This window comes from Molossus molossus, unplaced genomic scaffold (assembly GCF_014108415.1).
Source record: "Molossus molossus isolate mMolMol1 unplaced genomic scaffold, mMolMol1.p scaffold_m16_p_16, whole genome shotgun sequence".
In the NCBI taxonomy this organism is placed as follows: Eukaryota; Metazoa; Chordata; class Mammalia; order Chiroptera; family Molossidae; genus Molossus; species Molossus molossus.
Window position 1 is genome coordinate 71056734 of NW_023425351.1, and position 14180 is coordinate 71070913.

Consider the following 14180-nt stretch of genomic DNA (forward strand, 5'->3'; position numbering starts at 1 on the left):
ATGAGCACCAACCCCGGGCGAGAGCTGCGGCGGGGTCAGAGGCCACTGCGCGGGCAAGTCGCGGAGCCTCGGGGGTGCCACCCACACTGTCACTTCTCATCAGGGGGAACGCCGGAGGGAGCTACTGTGGTCAGTGCTCTGGGAGGGTCCAATTGCAACAAAGTGAACAGCTCCAACTGCGGACTCTGCAGAGACCCAATCGGCTCTCCCGGGGTCAGCGACCTGGGGGCAGGTCTGTGCGTGGGCTGGGGCAGAGCTGTCACGGTCTGAAGGCAGCACTAGCTTGTGGCCGTGTCATAGTAAACTGGCCCTAATCTCCGGGCAAGGCAGAGTCATTGAGGATTTAAACCCAGGAGTGTAGTGATGCTTTTTAAAATTCCGAACGATCAATCTAGCAATATATTAGGTGACACATCAGGAGGAGGTGTGACAAGGGGCAGAAAAAGCAGCTAGGGCGCAGGAGAGTCAGCCAGGTGAGAAGGACGGAGGGCGGGGGGAGTCCGGGGCCAGGGAGCAGGCTCAGAACTCGCAGGAGGAGCTGAGGGTGCCGGGGGTGGGGGGGAGAGGGTCCGTGGGCTTTGAGTTTGGCTGAATTCCCAAAGGATGATTGTTGAGCAGACACACAAGCCAAGGTCAGAGCAAGAACTGCTCGGGTGGCCTGGTCAGAGCTCACCAGCTCCTGTCCAGTGCAGACAGTTGACCACTCACAGTGACGGGAAGATCAGCCAAAGGCGCCAGCTCCTTGGGGTCCTCCCCCACACATCCAAGAAGACAACATCGAAACGCAAGGGGCCGGAGGGCTGCCGTGAGTGGTGGGGTGTTCCGTGCCATTGGATGAACGGTGTCCCCCAAATTCCTGTCGATTCAGAACCTGAGAAGTTGCCCTTATTTGGAAATAGGGTCTCTGCCAACGTAATTTGAGATGACAGCACCCCGGATGTAAGGAAGGTCGGAGCAGATGCAGAGGGGAAGCCACAGAAAGACAGAGGACAGATGGGAGGGACGCAGCCGTTAGCCAAGCAATGCCAGGGGCCCCCGCAGCTGGAAGAGGTAGGAGAGCTTCGCCCAAGGGCTTTCAGAAGGAGTGTGCCCAGCCACCACCCAAACGTCGCTAAGGAGCCGGTTCCAGACTCTGCTTGAGCAGGTTTCCAGGCTGAAGCTCTGCTGAGGGGCAGGCAGTTCATACTTCCCGAGAACCCCGGAGGTGATGAGAAGCCCCGTCATGGCAGCCTCCAGGGGAGACAGGGAGGTCATGGGCCGTGGCTCCTCCACACAGCCGCCATCCTCTCCTGTCCCAGCAGGAACACGAGCTCAGGTTGGCTACAGGGAGCCGGTGCCCCCTGGTCTGTGAAGATACGTGCAAGGTTGCCGGGTGCCCTGATGAGGCCCTTCTTGGTCCTGGGGTCACAGACAGGCCTGGCCTGGCACTCAGGTCCACCCAGGAGCCTGCTTCTTCTGAGATGGTCGTGGTGCAAAATGCTTAGACCTAAAATCATAGTCCCCTTCTCGGAGGCTGAGGAGGACCAGGCCACTGCCGCTGGCTAGGGCTGCCCACTTAGGGTTCCTCTGCTGACAAGACCCTGATTCCCGAGTGGGGGTGATGCTCAAACACCCCCAGTCCTTTTCCACCTCCTGCACTGGCAGTCTGCCCATCACGGGGTTTCCCGGGCCCTCCCCATGCAGCCCACGTCCCTGCCACTGCATCTGTGTGGATGTGGACCCTCCGTGGCAGGAAGGTGGCAGCCCCCCTCACTAAGCGGGACTCTGACTCCTCTGCTCTGGTACCAGAGGGTTTCTCTCTAAATGGGCAGAGAACAGACTGCCAGGTGCCGGGGGGAAGGGCTTGGGGGCTGGGTGGAAAGATGAGGGATTAAGCAGGACAGACTGGTAGCCGCAGAGTAGCCTCCGAGACGCGGGTCACAGCCCAGGGGAGAGTCAATCATATTCCCTACGTCTGGGGCCAGGCGGGTACTGGAGATATCGGGGGACCACCCTGTGAAACACACGAGTTTTTAATCACTGTGTCGTACACCTGAAACGAATACAGATAATACTCACTGTCAACTGTAATTGACAAATAACATAAATAAATAAAAATGGGTAGATTCTCCCAGGGCCCTGGGGATGCTGGGCGTCCTTAAACTCGATGGCTTCATAGTGGATGCTGCCCTTGACTCCTCCTCTGCTCTGGTCCCCACAGAATACAGTTTTGGGGGGCTGATGATGCCTGAACGAGGCTGCTAAGTGCCACCTCTGGTCTCTGGGTGAGGGCATCCAGCTGCCGTGAGCAGCATGAGCCCTGGGAACAGGCTCCTGCAATCCACGCCCATCCCAGACCCATCAGCTGCCGGGTCCTGGCCATCCCGACACCCCCACGCACTTACTTGGTGAAGTTTCCGGAGAACGGGAGGGTCAGCCATGGGGACGTCGAGGTCAGGCGCCCTGGGTTTGGGTCCCTGGGCTGTGGTTTACGAGATCTGTCTAGGGAGACAGATCCGTGAGCATCTCTGGGCTCACAGCAATCAAATGAGCTCATATAAATCACCTAGGTCATTGCCATCGAGTGGGGGCTCACTATTCAATGTGGTGACAAAGGCGACCGTGCCAATGTCACCGATGATGATGCGGTCTGCGCCCACGCTCTCCCGCTACCGTGAAGATTCCATTATTCTCTGGGAGACGCTCGCCATCTCGTCAGTGTTAAAACGGTCCCCTTTGCCAGACCTTTACATAACATTATGAATTCCTTACGGGCCATCATTGTGTTTTATTCACTTTTATGTCCCTGATACTAGATAGAGTGTTAGGAGAGTCTCAGCAAAATCAATGCCCTCACCTGCTCCTGACCTTATTAATTCTTTAATAGGATGTAAAAATGAGCCAGATAGACTTGGGGGAAAAAAAATGCTTCAACAATTTGAATAATTATGTGGTATAGGTATAAAATATTTCTAAAGCTAAACCCTCGGTTATATATTGGATAACAATTACAGGAACAGTTGGAAATCATAAACCCCTTATTATACATTTTTCTATTGGTAGAAATGGGTCGTGTCGAATTGTACAGTATTGTTTCCCTCTCTTTAGCGGTTATTTAACTCCATAGATCTTATTTCCGGGTCCATTATGAGACCAACATGCCACACACACCATACATCCAAAGACAAATTCAGTCTCCTGAATATTAATTAACATTGTTTCAAAGCGACGGCCGCTGTTTCTCACTGATTTAAATTAAATATGGAGGAGGAAATTAAAGAGATTTTTATTTCATTTATTCAGGAGCAACATTACAATTTATACAAATGAAGGCATAATTAAACAGCCTGCCATTAAATTACAGGCTGCGTCGCATGTAAGCAAACACATTAAAGCCGAAAATGCTTGTCATGAATATGACACCAGCTTGCCTGAATGAGAATTACTCCAAACGTACCATGTACATTGTAGCGACTGTTTGGTTTCCTTTCCAACAGGCATGTGGCTCTTTGATAGGACTGGACTTACAGGTTGTATCACTTGTAAGACATAGAGTTGATGTAAAACATTCTAATACTGCTAACAACAGTGAATACCACGGAAATCCCTGGTAAGCATTTAGGTCACAACAGCTAATTTAGTAACCTCGTTCGTGAGACAGGCACCATGACGATCTCTCTAACGAGTGTCTCTTTTTGTTTGTTTGTTCTAACGAGTGTCTCTTTTTGTTTGTTTGTGTGATTGGCTGCTTTGTCCTGTTTCAGGGGGAGCAGAAGAGAAGTCACTGAGAGCAGCCACGGGGAGCAAGGCCAGCAGACGGCCCTCTGAGCCCAGATGCGCCGCGGATGGCGTTGAAAAGGGAAACGAAGACCGGACGTGATGACCCAGAAATCCGGTTCTGGGGGGAGAGCACAGAGAGAGCAAGAAGGTGAGGGCCCAAAGAGAAGATTCGAGGATAAGCTTAGCTCTGGGAATCACCGGTGGAAGGTGTGCGCTCAGCTCAAGCGGCTGGTCCACAGTGTGCAAGTGGAGTTCAACACAAGCCTTGATAACTTGGGGTGAGAGCGCCCCCTTACACCAGCTCGTCGTCATGTGCTCACCCGCCCAGCGAAGGTATTACTAGCCTCCCCACCCCCCCACGGTGAGTCTCACATGGTGGCTGGTATCTACTAGGTCCTCAGAAGGGGCATCTGCGAATGCTTGAACATTCAAATGAGAGTTTAACACGGCTCGCAGGAGAGGAGTGAGAAGTGCCATCTCAACCACGAATCAAGGAATAGCTGAAATTTGAAAAAATGGGATCTGGGAGAATTTCAGGAGAGTTACCCTCTCCCTGTCTCCCCTCCCCTAGTTCCGCCGCCTTGATATTGGGCAGTATGTTTGGCCATCAGAATGGTTCCTACTGATGACTGTCCTTTTAAAGATACAATATCCATGAATGCCGACCAAGGTAAAAACACACAAAGCAGTAAATCTAAACATAAATAAAGAAGAAAGTAAATCAGCAGGCAAGCTCAGCCACAGCGTTCTAGGAATCACCAGATGGCAACGGCTGAGCAACTGATGTGGTGTGTGACGTGCTGATCTGACCCAGCAAAACTGGACGCAGAAAACACACATTTACATGAAGAAGGAACTGAATGGTGGGGATGCATCTCAGAAAAGAGGGCGCTTGTTACCAGGTGGGTCGGCTCCTCTGACAACTAAAGATGCAATGCCTTCACCCGCGGTGGGGTTGGCGCTGACTGTAGCGTGAGGCCCCTTCGGCCAGGGAAGCAGGTGATTGGTCGGCTTCAGGTCTGGTCAAGGTAACCACAGCGGCGCCATAGTTACCTACTGAAACACTCTTCTCCTCAGAACACCAACCACCTTCTGTTCGTTTTCATGTCCCCCACTGGTCAATAAAGTTATATACAATTCTACAATGCACTGTCTGTGTATCACACTGTGTTCAGCACCCCAAGTCCAGTCTCCTTCCATCATCTTTACCAGAGCTCTTCCATCTCCCGCACCCAAACTAATCACGCTTCTTTTTAAAAGTTAGTCCTTTGGCCCAGCTGGTGTGGCTCAGTGGTTGAGCGTCAACCCTGCACCAAGAGGTTACCTGTTCGATTCCCAGTCAGGGAACATGCCCAGGTTGTGGCCCGATCCCCAGTGGAGCGTGCAGGAGGCGGCCAATCATGTTCTCTCTCATCGATGTTTCTATCTCTCTCTCCCTCTCCCTTCCTCTCTCTCTAAAATCAATAAAGAAAAAATATAAATAAAAGATAGTCCTTTTACAAGAAGCCTCAAGCTTCCTCCACTTCCTAGTAATTAAGGGGTTCATTCCACATGTATCCATCTGGTGGGCAGGGGTCCATCAGGTGTGCAGGGGTCCATCTGGCATGCAGGGGTTCATCGGCATGCAGGGGTCCATTGGGCATGCAGGGGTTCGTTGGCGTGCAGGGCTCCGTCTGGCATGCAGGGGTTCATCGACATGCAGGGGTACATAGGCGTGCAGGGGTTCTGGTGGGAATTCTGTTGGACTCGGTGCAGAGCCTGCCATTCTTCTTTGCAGAAGGGCTCAAGCGAACCTGCAGACTGTTTTCTCTTCCCAGGGTGTTGGTTATGCCTGTGTCTCGCTGCCTGTTTTCCTGGTTCCTGAGCATCTCTTCTGTGGTATTAATTCTGGGGACAGTGACCACCACTGCCCACCGCCTTGAGGGCCTCCAGAAGTGCTCACTCTGACGGGCCCCAGTCCACGTGGTCACGGTGAAAAGAGCCACGGAAAACAAAGACAGAAGCATACTGTGGCCCTGCCTCCCCACCCCCACAGTGGATAGTCCAGGCCTGGGCTTCGAGCCCACCCCCAGAAACCAGGACTGGCCGGCGGAATGCCCGTGAACGCACGCGGGCAGCTGCTGACGGGCAGCTGATGACTCCTTTCTGCCACGTGGATTGGAAAACAGGGGCAGTGACTTTACTGATCTGAAAGAAAAGACTCGAGAAAAACATTGATGGGCCGCCTCCTGCGTGCCCCCTACTGGGGATCTGGCCCACAACCTGGGCCTGGGCCGCGACCACCAATGGAACAGGCTAACTTTCAGTGCTCAGGATGACGCCAACCAGAGGAGCCACACAGGCCAGGGCTCATTCAGCTCTCTAACTGCACACGTCTCCCTTTGCTCAGGATGGACGTCACCTCTGTCACCCAACATATTCTGTTCGCTCAAGCCAGCCCCACCTCGTTTTCCTTAGACTTCTGGTAATACCTCCAGCTGCCAATTCAGAATGACTCCTACTAAGAAGCGGAGTGAGCCGGGACGCAGGGCTCCTCCCTCTTACTCTAATGTCCTGTGCGTGACACCTTCTATTTGCCTGATCATCTGCCCTCATAACTTTTCTTTCTCAAAATTAGGAGCCGTGTCATACATTCCGATGTCTATCCTTGAAACAGACCTTGATGTAACCATTTTCACCAGCTGTAAACATTTCAGTTGCAAGTAAACCCGGCTGTTCAATGGCCAGTGCCATGGGCCTTACTAAACGGCGGTTATTGATTGGATTGCTCCAGCAGACATTTGGTGAGATCCGTAATTACCTCTCAGGAGCCATGTCCCTGAAAGTTGTTTTCTTTATTGTTTCCTTTCATTTCTCCCCAAACTAACAGTGGCTGCAACGGCTCTCCATTTGGCTGCGGATCCTCCTGATGTAATCAGCTGTTACAAAGAAAAATCATTAGCGTGATGCAAAATTAATTAGAAAAGTCTGTTGCAGTTTATAAATATACATATGTGGTTAAATAAATCTGAAGATTTGGATTTCGCTGGGTGCCCCTGAGGGTGGGTATTGTGCATGCTCGTAGCATAGCAAACAAGAAACGTAATCAGATTGGCCCTGCCATAAATGGGAGCCATTCATTTGGCCCTAATTGGGATCTGAGAAGTTATTAAAGCATATTTTTGGAGTTCGTTCAAATTAATTATTGTGGAGCAAATGGATTTCTAGGCAAGCTACTTTCTCAAAACATTTCCCCCCGAACCAGCTGTACCTTGTTCTAACAAACAAACATTTGGTGAATAGAACCGACATCCTGGGTTGTCGGAGGTGGAGAGAGGTGGTGGGACCTGGGTTTGGGACGGAGGCTGGGAAGGCTGAGAAATAAAACAGAGGTGTTTTCGCACCCAAGCTCTCAGAGTCCAATTCGAGAATCATTTTATAGTATTTACTCATTGATTGAGAAGAGAAAGCACCCTGCAATCCAGTTGACCGGAGGGACACAAAGCTCTATTTTGTAGATTTAGACTTGCCATTAATACGTGATCATCAGTCCACTAAAGTAGCTTTAATTTTGTAGACCCCTGGTTTATTTATTTATTTTCTTTATTGATTTGAGAGAGAGAGAAGAAGGGAGATGAAGGCAGAGGCAGAAACATAGTCAAGAGAGAACATCAATGGGCCACCTTCTGCATGCCCCACTGGGGATCACACCGCAACCTGGGCACGTGCCCTGACCGGGAATTGAACTGACGACCTCTTGGTATGTGGGTCGACGCTCAACCACTGAGCCGCACCAGCTGGGCCACACTCCTGGTTTATATGGCTCGACATGCTAGAGCACTCCGCCTCCTAGTAACAAGATTCAGCACAGGGGTAAGTTGGAGAAAACTGGAGCTTGATCAAGTGGTGACTTAGAATTGTTCATGAGACAGGCGTCTAGGTATTCATACTGTTTTCCCTTTCTCTACATTATCCAAGCCCTCTATCTGAGTGGGAATTAGGATTGGTAACAATGAAAATACAGGATCATCTCAATAGTATTTTTATTTTAATCGAAGCCTCCTATCAGAACGTAGCACTTTGATGCCATCTTCATCCCAGCTGACCACCACATGGCATCCCTGGCGCCTCAACACCAGAGACCACAGCCTTGACACACTGCCGTCAGTTACTTGGTTTCCAGGATTGTGGTCAGAGTCAGGATCAAATGAGCGATTCTTACCTGGGACCGAACCAAGGGGATGCAAACACTGTATATTGTATCCATCGGTTCTGCACACACTGGCACGGTGGCCAACACTCCGCACACAGTCGTTTACCAAGGAACGGGATGTGTGCACTCTGCATTTATACGTGTCTGTTCCCAAAATTCACCCACAGACATGGTGTGAAACGGGTGAGTTTTCTCTTTACCGGGCGCACAGGCGTCAGCCGAGTGTTCTCACTGGCCCTGGGTCCATCCTGCCTTCACGCTCCCGGGGTGGTGTCCTCACCATACACCCCTCTCTGGGGACATTTCCACAGCTGCCAAGCTCTCCGTAGGCAGGTTGTAAGGCGGGGCGCCTGTTTACCGCCGCACCCGCCGCTCAGGGCAGCGAGCGGGAACGTCGGGCGGAGCGTCCCGCATCGTGATGTGCGGCGCCTCGCGCCCAGAAGGCCACGGGTGACCGCTTCCTACGTCCCAGAGCAGGGGCGGGGCGGCGTGGCCCCGCGACCCGAGTGAGTGATGAGGGGTCACCTACCTGCGGAGAGAGCTGCGCTCCGACTTTCGGGGCCTCAGGAGCACAACTCCCCCCTTCCACATTTCACAACCAGGGCTGGAGATCTGGGGGTCCTGGGAAAGCACGGGGGACACCCCATCTGAAACAGTTCTCTCAAAGGAAGTTCTCCTCCCCTAGTTTGACTTTCAAAACAAGCATGTGGACCATGCAGGGACAAAGTGGGTAGCGGGAAAGAAGGAAAACACTACAGAAGAGACCTGGGGGGGAGGTCATGCCTTGGAGAGAAAGCAAACAGTCAGTACCAGGGACTCGAACCCAGCGTCCCCGGGGGGCTCCTCCCACCGCTGCCTCACCTCTGGGGGCGGGGCGGGAGACAGCGGACTGTTCCAGGACCCCGGGCCCAGCAGCTGCCTCGGGGCCCACTTCACCCCTCCTCTAAAATCCCCACAAAGATGTGCTGGACCCTAGTTTCGGTTCAAGAGGCTTTTGCTCTCGGTTGTTTCCAGCCAGCGGGACGAGAAGTAGGCGGAGGAGCAGAGGACACGGTGAAGGGAACCGGGAGCGGGTTGGGTCCGGGGTGGCCCCAAGCCTCCCGGCGCAGGGACCTGAAGTCCCCAGCTGCTTCATAAGGACGTAGGAGATGGAACACGGATGTGAGTTCAAATACGTGAAAGAGGATATGAGTATCTAAGGAAAGCTCATCTCTACTCATTATCCTGGAAATAGAAAATGGAACAGAAAATGGAACTTTTAAAGTTATTGTTGATACATTGTTTAGACCTTTGAAACACATGAGCCTGTAAGTATGAGAAACACAAGGCATATCGAGCAGAATAAACGAAGGGGGATCCAACCCTGGACGCATGGAAAACAGACCACCACAAACAAACTGGCAACCAGAGAGATCAGATATGTCATTTATGGAAGAAGAATAATTAGATCAATTGCAACTTCCCAATAGTAAAAAGAGAGAGAGAGGAGGATAGGATAAAGAAGAAGAAAAGGAAGAAGCTAGGAAACATGGGGTGGTATCTCACAAATAAAGGCATTTTCTATCAAACACATGAAAACAGAGTTTATCCTTAATAAAGTGTTACTAAATTATTTATTTTGGAAAAATTTTATTAAAAGAAAGCCAGAGGGAAGATGTAAGAAGCAAGATCTTAGCTTTTAAGTAAAGAATTTTGTAAACATGAGTAAATATAAAGACATTGTCTGAACAAACTAATAAGAGGAATGATAATTCTGTTAGATTTGTGGTTGATAAAATGAGTCAGAACTAAAACTGAGAGCAACTACCCTGTGTAAATAATGATGGGAGTAATAAAATCTTCCCTTGCTAGGAAGAGTGAGATTAACTGCACAGTGTAAAAAGCCGAGGGAAACATTTGAAAGAACATGAATGAAATGAATAATTTAAAATCAAATAGAATAAAACACCATAAAGAAATAAAATGAGAATAAAACAAAAGTAATCAGTTCCAAAGAAAGGTAGGTGAAGCTTAATTTAAAAGTAAAAAAAAAATTGTTTTAAATAAAATAAACATTATAAAAATTAGTCCAGACACTCTAAATAATATAAACAGACCAAACTCTTTAAGTAAAATATTTTTAAATGATTAAAAATTATCCACAGCTATATTTTGTTAATGAGATACAACCCAGACACACTAAATATAAATATATGTTTATATATTAATATATAATATATTTTACATATATATAATACGTAATCACACAATTAACCCAAATAAGGCTGGTTTAGTTTTTTGTTTTTTGTTTTTTGATACGTGCCCCTAGCGGGAACCCGACCTAGGACTCTCTGGTCCCCATGCTGACAGTCTAATCGCTGAGCCAAACCAGCCAGGGCTGGCTTACTTTTTTTTTTTTATCCTCACCCAAGGACATTTCTGCATTTATCTTCAGATAGAGTGGGAGAAAGAAAGGGAGAAAGAGAAAGAGAGAAACATTGATGTGAGAGACACATTGACTGGCTGCCACCCACACGACCCCAGCAGGGGCCGGGGACGAACTATAACCGAGGTACGTGCCCTTAGCAGGAACTGAACCCAGGAGTCTCTGGTCCGCGGGCCGATGCTCTAACCGCTGGCTTACTTTTTAAATGTCATACAAAATACACTTTAAGGCCAAAAGAATAGTTATGAACACAAGTGATTAAATACAATTCTGTACCTGTAAGATCCTAATAAAATAGCCTCAAATCAAATAAGAATAGAGATGAAAAAATAAATAAAATCCCCATTATAATAGAACATTTTGACATATATTTCTCATTTACTATGTCAAGCACACAATGATGTAGATGGCTAAGATTTGCATCTTAAACTGAACAAGCTAGATGTAACAGATGCACGGAACCCTTCCCCAACCACTGGAGATCACAGTTGTGTTAAACAAAATTTTTTAAAAAATCTTACCCCCATTCTGGATCATAAAGCCAGATTCTACAACTTTGAAATACTGGCATCGCACAAAGTTCTCCGTCTCTGATGCAATTAAGTTCGAAGCCACAGGACAACGGACTGAGGGCATGAATCAGCCTCCACATCCCCACCTGTGTGTCCTCAGCAGTCCACAGGACACACTGAAACCACTCAGCTCAGGGTCTGCGGTGTTTGACGTCATGATGGGGTGGGGGATTTCGTATGACTCGATGGAGAATTTCAGGATAAAAGAGTCGCTATCTTTAAAGTACAGATGAACAAATCCCTCCTTCAACTCCGAGAGCTTATGAGAGGAAACTTGACCTTGTCATCTCAACCTCCAGAAGGGGAGAACGTGAGTCTCTGTGCCCCGGGGGTCAGGCCTCGCATTTCAGCACCGAAAGGTATTCAAGGGCCTTCAAACCAGGTCTACAGTGTGAGGAGCTAAATAACCAGGACAGAAAATAAATGATAATAATAACAACGTTATGTTATACATTAAAGTCTATCATATCCATTTAATTATAGAATATATATTATGTAACATATCATTTATATGATTATATAGCATGTAATTATATATTATGTAATTTAAAATATTGTTACATGCTCTATCACTTCTAGCACTAAGCTATAATATTGCTATGTATCGTTTTCTAGTACACACACTGCATCCCCTCATACGTGGGCACAGCACCCACGGGCAGTGCCCCTGGACGAGAGCCCTCTGACCGGCTCAGGGATGCTCGTGGGCTGTAGAGCGAAGCAAGCAGACCTCTCTCTGCAGTCACGATGACATAATGCACCCCTCTATGTGGCCTGAGTAATTGATTTAATAGATGCAGCTGCTCCTGCCAGCTGTGAACACTTGGTAAGGTGACCTGAGGCTCACCCCAACCACCTTGTGTCACCTGAATGGCATGCGAAGTGGGGGGACAGTCGGATGTTCCAGCACCTTTGAAGTGGTGGTGGTTGCTATGGAAACCCTTCTGGATGGTGCACAGGAGAACATCTGTCTCCTAAGTTCAAAGGACAAGCTCCTGAGACAGGTTGGCTGGGGGAGGGGCTGGACAGTGGCTCCAGCCTCTGCATCTGGGTGAGGAACCTCAGCAACTCCTCCGGGGGCCAGGGACAAAGGGTGCCGCCTGCCTGCCCCTGTCACTTGGACCCGGACACAGCTCACAACGCGGCCTCAGGAGAATCCTCGAGTGCCCACAAAACAGGAACTAAGTCTCTGTTTGGTGATGAAATGTAATTCCACTGAATTCATAGAAAGTCAACTGTAGAACGTTTTGTCTGCCAAGTGCCGGACCAGACCTGGGGATTTGGCAGTCAGACCGACAGCCCTGCCCTCAGAGACCATCGGGTAAAAATGTCATAAAACCCGAGAGAGGAGGCTTGTGACGGGGCAGTCCTCGGGATTGTGGGAAGTAGGACAGACACCTCCCGTCTGTGCCATGGGAGGTGTCCCCCAGAGGCTCCTGGGTGCCACAGCCCCCCCACCTGCCTGGTTTGGGGCTGGGTTTTCACCTCATCCGTGTGACCTAAAGGTCTGGGAGCAACGACTGGCCCAGCAGGGCTGCTCTGAGGCGTGAGCCGGATGCACACGGCCTGGCCACGCGTGTTAGTTCCTTTCCTACCTCTCTCTAGTCACAGCCAGTACCACTGAGAGCTTAGTGAGGCCAGGCAACTAGCTAAGTGATCTTTTTTCCAACAAAAAACAGCTCAAAGAATTGTCACCGTAGCAAAGCTCTTGTCTGAGCACCATTATCTCCGCCTGACACTGAGGCCGATGAAGACTAAGTCGGGCTGTGTAAGGTCATGCGGAGCAGATCCAGCCCGATGGCATATCCACGGTAAACAAGTACACTCTGCTGTTAGAGCGCACCACCCCCCGTGATACCGGTGACCAGGTCCCTGCTGTCCAGGGTGAGCAGGTCGTGTTCTAACTCCCACACGTATCTGACGTTTCGTATTCTTAGCCACCTGGTGTTCTGACGTGACCATCTTCGTTTAGCAGATGGGGAAAGGGGACGGTCCAGAGGCTAAGCGACTGCTCAAGGTCATGCAGCTCATCCATGGCAGCACTGAACTTGGACCCCGGCAGGCTGAACCACGCTCCTGCGTGAGGGTTTCTGCGTGCAGGTTGACACACAGGAGGAAATTAGGACGTGCTCTCAGATCAACACGTGCAGAGGACTGGACGGAGCAGGGAAGGGAAAGCCCACCCAACCGAGCTGAGCTCACAGAAGACCTCAGCGACTCCCAAGGGAAGCTCCAGGGGGGGGTCACCCTTCAGAGCTGTCCCAAGTTGAGAGGAGTGGACGGGGGCTTATTCCGCGCCAGTGACCGGCCTCTGGGTGCCATCTGTCTCGGAAGAGAGCAGAACCCGAAGGAGGAGCAGCACCCCTCAGTGAGGAAGTGCCCGGGGCAGTTCGGTCCTCAGGGTAGCAGCCAGCCCTCCCAGCAGCTGGTCCTGTGTCGCAGTCTGATGGCCGTCGCTGCCCAAAGCTGCTGCCCGCCCTCCCAGTCTCCCACTGCACACCCTTGGCTCTCTCCACTCGGCTCAGCATCTGCTCCCAGACTGCCCAGCGCGCTTTGCAGAGTGGAGGGTCCCCTCGCCGGCTGTGCGGAGGCTGGCTGCAGCCCTCGGCGCTCGGCACCATGCGGACTTCAGGCTGGTCTCTGCAGAAGCAACTCTGACATCCCTCCTACTGTCTCCCGCTTCCTTGCAGTCAGTGAGGACTCTGCACGGAGGAGAATCCCCTCATCCTCCCTGATCACACCCTTCGTTTCCCCAACCTGACCCAGCCACCCAGCGTCCAGTCCCATGTGCGCGCGCCCAGGTCCCACCAGGACAAGCTGGCTCCTGCTTCCAGCTCCTCTGGGCTTCAGTCTCTTTCCCCTGATACTTGGATTGTGATTTCCCAGATGGGACGTGCTGTGACTCAGCCCTTGCTTTGGTCTGTACACCTGAGAGACAGAGAGCCATACCTTGAGAGAGGCGGAGCCATACCCTGAGAGGCGGAGCCACATCCTCAGAGAGGCGGAGCCACACCCTCAGAGAGGCGGAGCCACATCCTCAGAGAGGCGGAGCCACACCCTCAGAGAGGCGGAGCCATACCCTGAGAGGCGGGGCCATATCCTGAGAGGCGGAGCCATATCCTGAGAGAGGCGGAGCCACACCCTCAGAGAGGCGGAGCCATATCCTCAGAGAGGTGGAGCCATATCCTGAGAGAGGCGAAGCCACACCCTCAGAGAGGCGGAGCCACACCCT